The following is an 11,090-nucleotide window of genomic DNA, read 5'->3' on the forward strand; positions in this document are numbered from 1 at the left end:
GTGGAGGTCACAGCAGTGCTCCTTCTAGTCCATGTTATTTTTTCTAAGGCTCAGCCCAAAACTCCCAGGAGGCACTTTGTGGCTGTTTCCTCTGTCAGTTCTTTGGCCACTGCAGAAGAGAGCTCAGCTCCCTCATCTCTCAAGGTAGGTAGGTGCAGGCTCTTATGAGGTTGCCCAATGCCTTCCCTTCAGCCAGCTAGAGAGGCCCAGTTCGCTCAGACTCTCCTACAGCTCAGGCTTTAGGCTCCTCACTCCATTTTGGCAGACCTCCCCCGGACACTCTCCATTTTCTCCATTTTCCTTTTGGAATGCGAAGCCCACTGGCTCCTACGGCAGCCATCATGACTCACAGGCCCTTCTCCTCCAGGCACTCCTTGGCCTGCGTGGTCACCGCCCATGCTGCTGCACGGAGTTGTTCTGCAGCTTTTCCTTCTAAATCTTCAAGTTTCGGCTGGCCAAATCCCCAGGTGTGTCAAGGTCCCTCTGGAATGAACCTCCAACATTGAAAGTACCTGTGCTGATGTTCATCCTGAGCCATGGTGCCTCTAACAAGGTGATAACTCAGGTAGCTACAGGACACTACAGATGAGAAAAAGAGTACTAGTGTAGTGTAGTTGCTAATCAAGGCAGAAAGCAACGTTTAACCACCTCAGAAACACCAAATAAGGGTTCAAAGGGAGAATGTGCAGGGCCTGTGAGGAAATGGATAAAAGGGGTTGTCTTTTTGCATGGGAGGGGATAAGGAGTAGGACTGGAGAGGTGGGAAGGGAGTGACAAGGGAATGAATGGTGAAGCAAAGGAAATGGTCAGGACAGTTTGGGGATACCTGTCAAGCAGGCCTGCACCTGAGCAGCAGTGCCTGGAGCAAGGCATGAGAGCTGCAGCTGCTCTGACTAAACTAAGAACCTGACTTACTTCCATGGTCACAGGGAACCTGAGAACTTTCCCTGCTGTCATCAAATGCAGACCTTGAGGACAAGAAACTGCTGCATCTTTTTGGTTTCGACTTTCTTAAATGGGATTTCAGGAGGTGTCTATTCTGGCCTTCTGCTCGCAGCAGAATCAGATGTGGAGTCAGGCCACTTTGCTCGAGGCTTTATCCATTGGGGGCTGGAAAACACCCAAGGGCAGAGACGGCACAACGTCTGTGTGAAACCTGTTCCAATGCTTGGATGCCCTCATGGAGAAAAAGATTTTACTTATCTCTGTGTTGAACCTTCCTTATTTCATCATCTAACTATTGTCTATTATACAATGACCCTTTCTAAAGTCATCTTTTCAGCAGACTGTCTAGACAAAGGCCCTTTCCATTGCGCTCCAGTTTTCTCCTCTCCCTGCTCTTTGTTCATTCACATTCCTGTCACCCACCCAAAGCTGCTGCTTTGATATCAGGGAGTTAAAAGCTTGCCCTGTCATTAAGTAGTCTAATTGTCTCTTTAGCCAACTCTTTAGTTATGTTTATATCTATATATCTATATATCTACTGACCTACCTACCTACCTGTCTAAAACATTTCTCATAAGATTATCCCTTGTAGAAAGGCAACGTCATTAGAGGCAGCTTGTAGTAAGCATATGGTGCAGAGTGTGTTTTATTGCACGATGAAACTTTATCGTGCTTGACTTTTCTTTGCTTGCAAATAGGCAAAAAAAATCTGTGCCTGTGTGCAGCCATTTCTCTAAGGAAAGCAAGTGCGGGTTGGTACAAAGGAGCTGTAACATCCAGCTGCAGAATTCAGTGGAGAAGTCTGATGTAAGGGAAAGTCCCCGGTGGCCAATGAGAGAAATGGTGGGGCTGGGGAGCTGAGGTGAAGGTTGTCCATGCTGTGTCAGACCTCAAGGGACTGCTTTTCCTCCTGTCCAGGCGTCCTTAGGAGAGACCCTGGAGCAAGATCTACTGGGGAATGCTGCCATCACCTCTTCTCTAAACTGAAAAGTAGTAAAATACACCCTTGGAAATAAAACCTCCTCTTTGTTAGAAGTTCTTTGAAATCTTTCTCCACAACTACACTAGGAAACAGCTCCAATTATCTGTACAACTCTTGAAGACTTGAAGAAAATCACAGGGAGAGAGATGGCTCGTTAGGGCTTGCTTGATTTTAATGAGTCCCATGGTGTATTTGGTGCTGAGTAACAAACCTCAGGTACTGAGAGGAGATTGCACAAACCTCTCAAAGACTCAGTGACCCGATTTCTCTACCTCCTCCCCCTCTAGCAGAATGGGGGGACGGAGAATGGGGGTTGTGGTCAGTTCATCACACATTGTCTCTGCCCCTCCTTCCTCCTCACGGAGGACTCCTCACGCTTCCCCCGCTCCAGCGTGGGGTCCCTCTCCTAGGAGACAATCCTCCGTGAACTTCTCCAGCTTGAGTCCTTCCCACAGGCTACATTTCTTCATGACCTGCTCCAGCGTGGGTCCCTTCCACGAGGTACAATCCTTCAGGAACAGACTGCTCCAGCATGGGTCCCCCAGCGGAGTCACAAGTCCTGACAGAATAACCGCTCCAGCGCTGGCTCCTCTCTTCATGGGTCCACAGGTCCTGCCAGGAGCCTGCTCCAGCGCTGGCTTCCCACAGGGTCACAGCCTCCTTCAGGTGTCTCCACCTGCTCCGGCGTGGGGTCGTCCGTGGGCTGCAGGTGGATATCTGCTCCACCATCAACCTCCATGGGCTGCAAAGGAATCTGCTCTGGCGCCTGGAGCACCTCCTCCCCCTCCTTCTGCACTGACCTTGGTGTCTGCAGAGTTGTTCCTCTCAGTCGCTCTCTTTTTCTTCCTTCTTAAATATGTTATCACAGAGGCACTGCCACAGTTGCTGATAGACTTGGCCTTGGCCAGCATTGGGTCCATCTTGGAGCCGGCTGGCATCAGCTCTATCGGACACAGGGGAAGCTTCTAGCAGCTTCTTGCAGAAGCCACCCCTGTAGCCCTCCTGCTACCAAATACATGACTCTGTGTGTGTGTGTTTGTCTGTGTGTGTGTGTTTGTGTGTGTGTGTCTGTGTGTATGTGTTTCTCCATGGGGTAACTGGAAGGATGAGGGAATCCCAGGGCCAGCTCCTGGATAGATGGAGAGTTTAAGATCAGCTCCTGGAGACATCACTACTGTACGTATGGGCTTTCCCATAGCCCCTGCAGAAACTGTGATACATGTTCATACCCGCATCTTCCAAAAGCCTTCAAAATCGTGTGAATCCTGGTGAATTTTGAATGTGTGCTTGCTTTCATCCTAGGACTGCTGACTCCCCAAAAGCCTCACAATCATTGCACCAGAAATTGCATTAAGTTGTCTGATAGGTGTCCAGAGGGAAATGCAGCTCGAGGAGAGTGGCATGACTACTGCATGCAGGGAAGGGAATACAATGATTTGGCTAGCAGGCAAGGATTTGGGTCCTCTGTGCTGTAGGCACTACAAGGGACACCATACAAGGCAGTGGTGCGTGCTCAGCGTGAACAAGGTCAACTGCATCTGAGGCCGTGGTAGGAGAAGCTCTGCCACCCCAGACATCTTGAGTTTTCATCCCCCTGCAGTGAGCCGTGGTGTGGTGACATCTGGACCGGTGTGTCCCTCTGTGGGGATTGCTGCTGCAGAGAGGTGGGGAGGAACTGGAGAGTGCCCCGAGGAGGTCTGCACATGTCCTGTACTTTAGGCCTCAACCCCATCTTTGCCGACCTCTTCCATACCCACTCAACCCTGGGAACATGCCGCTCCTGGAGAACCACTGCGCCCTCCAGGCAGCTCCAGATTCCTCTCCTAGACGATGGGTGTCCTTAATGTCACCTGTGTGAGAGCCCTGGGTACACCCCTCAGTTACACTCACCATCTTACCTGTCATCAGACACCGACTGGTGACGCATAAATCCCGTCCGACGTCTCGTCTCTAAAAGGTCACAAACAGACGCTGAGCTTTTTGCTCCCAAACACATGGAGGAAGAGGAATTTCAGTGGGGCAGTTCCTCATGCCTCTTTGGAGAAAGAGCCCAGAGAGAAAGCACTGCACTGGGGAGATCCCACTGTATTATCAAGATGCTACGAGTCACGCTAACTCTGAGCAGTGTTGAACATACTTTTATAAAGGCAGCCAGGCTCACTTATACATGCAAAGTTGGTACATGACTCAGATACAGTGACGTAAATGCAAATATTTGTGAAGAAAGAAACATAAAAACCATGAATGAAAAATATCAACAGCATGATAATTATAATGATATTATAATGATATTTAAACCAAATGAAACCAAACCAAAAAAAACCCCAAAAAACCCAACCTCACAACAAACAAACAAACAAAAGCTGGAATCAGATACACTGGGAATCATTTGTGGACAGAGGTGGTAATTCTGTCACTGTAGCAAAATGTCCTTGGAATCATTTTCTCAAGGGCATCCTTGAGCTCCCGGTTCCTCATGCTGTAAATAGTGTGTCACTACTGGAGGTACCACAGAGTACAGAACAGCTACCACCAGATCCAGAGATGGGGAGGAGATTGGGGGGACTTCAGGTGGGCAAACACGGTACTGCTGCTAAACAGGGAGACCACGGCCAGGTGAGGGAGGCACGTGGAAAAGGCTTTGTGCCGTCCCTGCTCAGAGGGGATCCTCAGCACAGCCCTGAAGATCTGCACATAGGACACCACAATGAAAACAAAACACCAAATGCTAAACAGGCACTAACCACAATAAACCCAGCCTCACTGAGGTGGACATCTGAGCAGGGGAGCCTGAGGATCTGGGTGATTTCATGTCGGAACAGGTCCAGGGCATTGCCCTGGCAGAGGAATAGGGAACAATTATTGATACTTGGCAGGAGAGAAATCCCCATATTGCTATGCTGCTGGAGGCATTGACCCACAAATCTCGAATGCTGACATGTGGGAGTTTCAGGCCAGAGGGACCTTCACACCCTCGCGCCTTTGGCCAACAGAAAGGCAAGGTCTGCATCTGGAGCAGAATAAACCGCATGCATGAGGACCATGACGTGCCTGGCTGAGGAGTGTCCTGAGGAGAAGGGCATGGGAGTTATGATGGATGCCATATGAGCCAGTGGGTTTCCCATTTTGAAAGGTGGATGGAGAAACTGGAGAATGTCCAGAGGCAGTTTGTCATGATGAGAGTTGGGGCCTAAAGCACGAGCCGTGTGGAGAGGCAGAAGGAACTGGGTCTCTTTAGTCTGCTGAAGGTGAGGAGCAGGGCACTCAAAGGCAGCTGAATCCTGGCAGAGGCAACAGCCACAAGTTTCCTCCTGGGACCTTCACACTGGGCCTTCAGAAAGAGTGAACAGAGGGTGCTGCTGATGGCAGCAGGACACCCAGAACTCTCTGTGATCTCCATCTTTGGAGGTCTTCAGTTTCCAGCCAAGCTGACTGTGGGACTGGCGATACCCCACCCTTTGCTGGGAGGCTGGACCAGAGATCCCAGCGCTCCCTTTCCCAACAACCCTTCCATAAGCCTGTGCCTTGCAGTGTGCCCCAGGAGAAAGGATTCAGCTGGAGGTGGGGGTCTCTGCAGCAGGGGGTCATAGGACGATTCAGGGTGGAATGCTCCTGTACTCAGGAGGTCTCTAGTTCTACCTTTGGTTCCAAGCAGGGCCAGCTCGGAGGTCGGAGCAGGTTGCTCCATAGACATCAGCATCCCAGTACAGAGGCTGCACGTGTGCCAGGCATTGAATCCACCGTTATGGAAATGGACACAAAGACTTTGAGCGGCTCCTTGAACCCAGGAATCGGTATGCCATGCCTCCCGAGCTTCCCAGGAACACCTAAGCTTTCTGTGCAGAGGAATGCGAGTCCACTTTCCCTGTCCTGGCCAGTCTCCTGGCAAATGTGGTGCTGTAGGTTCTGAAGAGAACCAGAAGAATCTCTTTGAGGAGGTTAGTTTCATTTTACATGCTGAATTGCAGGGCAGATGAAGGGAGCTCAGAGCTTCCAGGCTCCCTGCCGCACAGTTAGGACATCAGAGACTGGAAATGCAGGTAGCGGTGTTGTGTTAGCGTACACCACGTGGAAATGTTGTCTTCCTTTGTGCTTTTGCATAAGCTGGGGTCTGTCCCTTGGCCGCCTGTGGCTAAAAAAGCAACAGCTCCCCTCTTCCACCTCCCTCTCCTCCACACAACAGGGAGGAGAGAGATGAAGCAGGGATAATTTAAGGGCAATACTAAGAAGTGTAATATTGAAATGGTAACAGTGAGAGAAGCAGCACTGCGTTTTAAGAACTTCATGCCAGAGGCTAACTGCTGAGAACTTATGGCTCTTTTGTAAAGTAGAAATGAATGTTGGGAATGAAATTGAAGTGCTTTGATTAATCCTAATGAAGAAAAAGAAGGAATTCCATTAGAGCACTGTGCTGTTCGTGTTATTAGTGACAGGACCACTAATTCCTTAAACATCCTTGAGAGCGTCTTTATTTTCCTCCTTTCCAAAGCTTAGTCTACTCAGATTGCCAGAGGACTACCTCCAATCTCTGCAACCCAAAGCTCTCCAGCCTTCTCTCATCAAAGGTCTTTTACCCCGGGACATATCTCACCATCACTTCAATACGCTGCCCGGGGTCTATTTTTCAGGTGGGTGAGGTCAGGCTATTCCTTTGCAAAGCCTTCCCTACAAAAGTCTTGTCTAGGTGCTGATCCCACTGTAGCACCTCATGCTGGGCACCACTCCAGCCTCCTTCTGCAGAGCTCCAGTGGATGGGCAATTTTCCTGTTTCTGTCCTACCCATTCACCTTCCCAATCTTTTTGTATTGTTTGCTTATCGAATATTGTCTCAGGAAACACATTTGTCCTCCACAGCATCAGCCATTTGCAATTGCAGGCTGAGATATTTCCCCTCGTGGAGCAGACATTGTGCAAAGCTGCTCCATTTGGGGAAACCCACTTCATGCTGCATAGGCATTTGGGCTACAACCCCCCACTGGCTCATTTTTTAAAGAGACAGTTTCAGACTGGCAAAGCAGATTCAGTACATAAATGCGTGTGCTGGTTTTGGCTGGGACGGAGTTAATTTTCTCCATAGTAGCTTGCATGGGGCTGTGTTTTGGATGTGTGCTGACAACAGTGTTGATAACACAGGGATGGTTTAGTTACTGCTGAGAAGTGCTTGCACGATGTCAAGGCCTTTTCTGCTCCTCACACCATCCCACCAGCGAGAAGTTTGGAGGGGACACGGCTGGGACAGCTGACCTCACCTGACCAAGGGATATTCCATACCATATGACATCGTGTTGAGCCATAAAAGCTGGTGGAAAAAGAAGGAAGGAGAGGGCATTGGGAGTGACGGTGTGTGTCTTCCCAAGTAACCATTGTGCGTGATGGAGCCCTGCTTTCCTGGAGATGGCTGAACACCTGCCTGCTGATGGGAAGTGATGGAGGAATTCCTTGTTTTGCTTTGCTTGTGTGCACGGCTTTTGCTTTACCTAATAAACTGCCTTTATCTCAGCCCCCCAGTTTTCTCACTTTTACCCTTCCGAGTCTCTCCTGTCCCACCAGGGTGGGGAGTGAGCAAGCTGCTGTGTGGTGCTTAGTTGCCGACTGGTATTAAACCATGGCAAAAAGACACTCCATGGGTCCCTGGAACTCTATCCCAGTGCTGGACTTTCCCCCCGGTGACTTTTTTTGTTTATTCTTTCTGTCAAGTTAGTGAAGCATTACACAACTCAGTGCAAGACATCATAGCAGGGGAAGATGACCTTCATGACTTTTAATGTTTTTAGGTTGATTCCATGCGGTGACACTCTAGACAGTCCATGGGGTCTAGCAAGTGATTTCTCAAACCTGAGGGTAGTCATCTCTTCATCGGTTGTGTCACCTTTGGGCCTCATTGACTACTGACCACGATTCGGCTATTTCCCTTTAACTTTACATTGGTCAGACAGAGCTTGAAGGAGCTGTTTGCATTAATCACGGTGGGGCATGACATACCAGGAATGGCTCAGGCCACCTTCCCCCTTCTTGAGGAGGATGGAAGCCAGGCTGGACATGTGGGGTTTTTTGGGGCAAATGTGGGATGCCTTTTTTCAGACAACCACGTACCCCAGTGGGGCATTTGGGACTATTTGGGGCTATTTTACATACTCTGTAGTATCACTTTGTCCATAGGAGTCTCTTCAAGGCAATTCTCACTTCCTTGTTCCTCAGGCTATAGATGACAGGGTTAAACATGGGGGTCACAATTGTGTAGAACAGGGCAAGGTACTTGTCAGGGTCTACAGAATCCCTTGACCGTCGCTTTAAGTAGACGATTGTGGCTGAGCCATAGAAGAGTGTCACCACCCCGAGGTGTGAAGAGCAAGTGGAAAAGGCTTTGTGTCTGCCCAGAACTGAAGGTATTCTCAGAATTGCCCTGATAATTTTCATGTAAGAAATAACTATGAAGGAGAAGGGAAGGATCGCAAAGACCAGGATGATGGTGTACAGCATCACTTGGTTCCAGAAAGTGTCTGCACAGGCCAGTTCCAGCAGAGGGGGGACATCCCAGAAAAAGTGGCGAAGGTCCAGGGATGCACAGAAGGGCAAAGTGAACACCTGGTAGGTCTGTCCTACTTGCACTGGTACGACGACCACCCACCACCCCACCAGCAGTCTGATGCAGACACCCCTGCTCATGATGAGGGTGTAGTGCAGGGGGGTCTCAGATGGCTATGTAGCGGTCGTAGGCCATGGCAGCCGGGAGAAGGCATTCGATGCTGCCCAGCAAAACCAGGAAATAGAGCTGGGCAGCACAGCCAAGGAAGGAGATCCTGCCGTCTTCCGTCAGGAAACCCACCAGCATTTTTGGCAGAGTGACTGACGTGTAGCAGATCTCCAGGAAGGACAGGTTCCTCAGGAAGGCACTCCTTTTGGTCAGTTGAAGACCTCTATAGGATGCCCTGGAGCTAAGGTATAGTTACAGTTTCAGTTGTCATAAACGTGGGCATCTGCTGTCATTTCACCTGGCCAAAGAAATTTCCCACCAGCCTCCAAGGTGATGGCCCCAGATGCTGCCCTGTCTCTAGGAAGTGCTCCATTAGATCTTGCAGTTACCAGCACACATCTTGGTCACCTCTGGCATCTCAAAGATAACCAGGTGTTGTGTCTCAGCAGTTCACTCATGGCCTTTATCTTCATGAATTACCATGGGAGCTGGGACAAGCAGCTCACATGCAGGTGCCTGTTTTGTGCCCACCTTAACTGAGGCAAGAGGAATCCGACATCCTGAGGGTTTGTGGCAGGGAGCTGAGTCCCCTTCCAGCCCCAGGACTATAAAACTACACCTGAGATGCGTCTAATGACTCGGGTGCATCCCTTCCCTCAGCAGAGGTAAAGGAGATCCCTCCTGGTCACTGTCTTGGTTTCCTGTCTCTAATGATGGGACATGAAAAGGTGAATCTTGGACATGACTCAGTCTGTTTGGAGAAATGACTCTACTGGAAAGAAGTGTCCTTCCCCAGCGGAGGGAGGGAACATCAGTGATTGCTTCAGCCTGTTTCACAGCAGGTTCCCCCAGAGCCCCAGGGACATTCTCTGAGGGAGCCCAGAGGGGGCAGAGAAAGTGCTGCCTTGGGCTGGTCCTCTGCTGCTGAGCTGGGCTGGGCTCCTGGGATGGAGGGAGCTCATGGCAAGCGGGCAGCGCTGCAGAGAGACAGCTCTGCCCAGGAGCAGCTCCTCTGCAAAGCGCAGCAGGGCTGAGGGCACTGCCTGCAGGCAGCGAGGGCAGAGGGGGAAACGGCAGAGATATTACAGGCACTGTGGAGTGGGCTAATGCTGAGAGTTCGCTGTTGGAGAAATCTACACAGGCCTTGACACGGTAAGTGTCTGGCTCCAGGTCAATACACAAATGTCCTGGAGGGGCTTCCTAGAGCTCACACATCTTGCTGCAGCTAAGATCTGGCAGGACGGCAATCAGAGTTTCTTTACTGTGGAGAAGGACATGCTCCAGAGCAGGGCTTCTGCGTAGCACCATCAGAGGGACAGCACACGAAGTTTCCCTTCTCCTGGGGCTGGCTGCAAGGGTGTGCAGCCAGGTGTGCAGCCAGGGGTGCCCAGGGCTGTCCTTCAGAGCAGGGTCCCTGCACCCCAGGGGCTGTGTGCTGGAGCAGGGACTCTGCTGCCTGCCAGGGTCAGCACTCAGCCTGCCTGGGGAGCTCCCCACAGCACCTGGGGATAAGCTCTGGGTGGAAGGGGTGATGCCTGGCAGGGCAGAGGCCTTCTGGAGTCAAGAGGGTGTTGCATGGGTCAGAGGTGCTCACAGGTTCAGATCCCCCGCCAGGGCATTTGCAGAGGGTCCTTTTGAAGCAGGACATCAAGGCAACATGTACCTGAAAGTGCAGGAACCTGTGCTTTCAGTTTTCCGCTCTTCATTGGCTGGGGGGCAGTGGGAGATGGGAATTTATTTTTCTGCTCTGGTGAAGGCACGGAGACCCCAGTTCTAATTCAGACTTCTCTGAACTGCTGCTGAGCCCCCGCACACACAGAGATGTCCCTGCTTCCAGGAGGGGTCTGCAGGGCAGAGCTGAGCACACAGTGGGTGCGATGGGGTCTGTGAGCACTGACAGGGAGGAGATGTGGGGACAGAGAAACAAATCCCGGCAGGAACAGCTCCAGGCTGCAGAGATATGGGCAGGGAGTGAGAAGAAGCTGCTGCCAGAAATGCCAGGGGAGGGGGGGGAATTCAGGCACCTCTGTGCCATTTGCTACAGCGCCGACGCCTTCCCCGGAGCAAGCCCCTGATCTCTTCTGCCACACAGCAGGGCCTTCACCTTGAAGGCCATGTGCTCCACGGCATGAGTTACCTCCTCGGCAGATGGACCCCTGATGAGGGGAATCTCCCAAGTGCTCATCCGTTTGTCCCCGTACTGCCTCCATCAACAGGGGCATTGGGGAATTTCTCCAGTTCCCCCCTCCTCTTCATGCTGCCTTTCTTCCCACCTAAGGTGGGAGCTCCAGGCAATGCTGCTTGCAGGGCTCAGTGAGCCAACTCACTGTTCCGGACAGGTGATCTTGAGGACATTCGGTTATTTCCCTGGGCCATCCTGCTGTGCTGCAGGCTGTCTTCCAGAAGGGCACAGCCTTCCCGTTCCGTCTGTGTGTTACGTAGCAGCCCCTCAGTACTAAGGCCATGGAA

General features: G+C 51.1%; 1 pseudogene; it reads right to left on the bottom strand.

The window, feature by feature from the left end:
• Nucleotides 1-8,071: 8,071 nt before the first annotated feature.
• LOC129201209 (olfactory receptor 10AG1-like) lies at nucleotides 8,072-10,806 on the bottom strand (annotated as a pseudogene).
• Nucleotides 10,807-11,090: the final 284 nt, after the last annotated feature.

The sequence above is a fragment of the Grus americana genome, unplaced genomic scaffold (assembly GCF_028858705.1).
Source record: "Grus americana isolate bGruAme1 unplaced genomic scaffold, bGruAme1.mat scaffold_848, whole genome shotgun sequence".
Lineage (NCBI taxonomy): Eukaryota > Metazoa > Chordata > Aves > Gruiformes > Gruidae > Grus > Grus americana.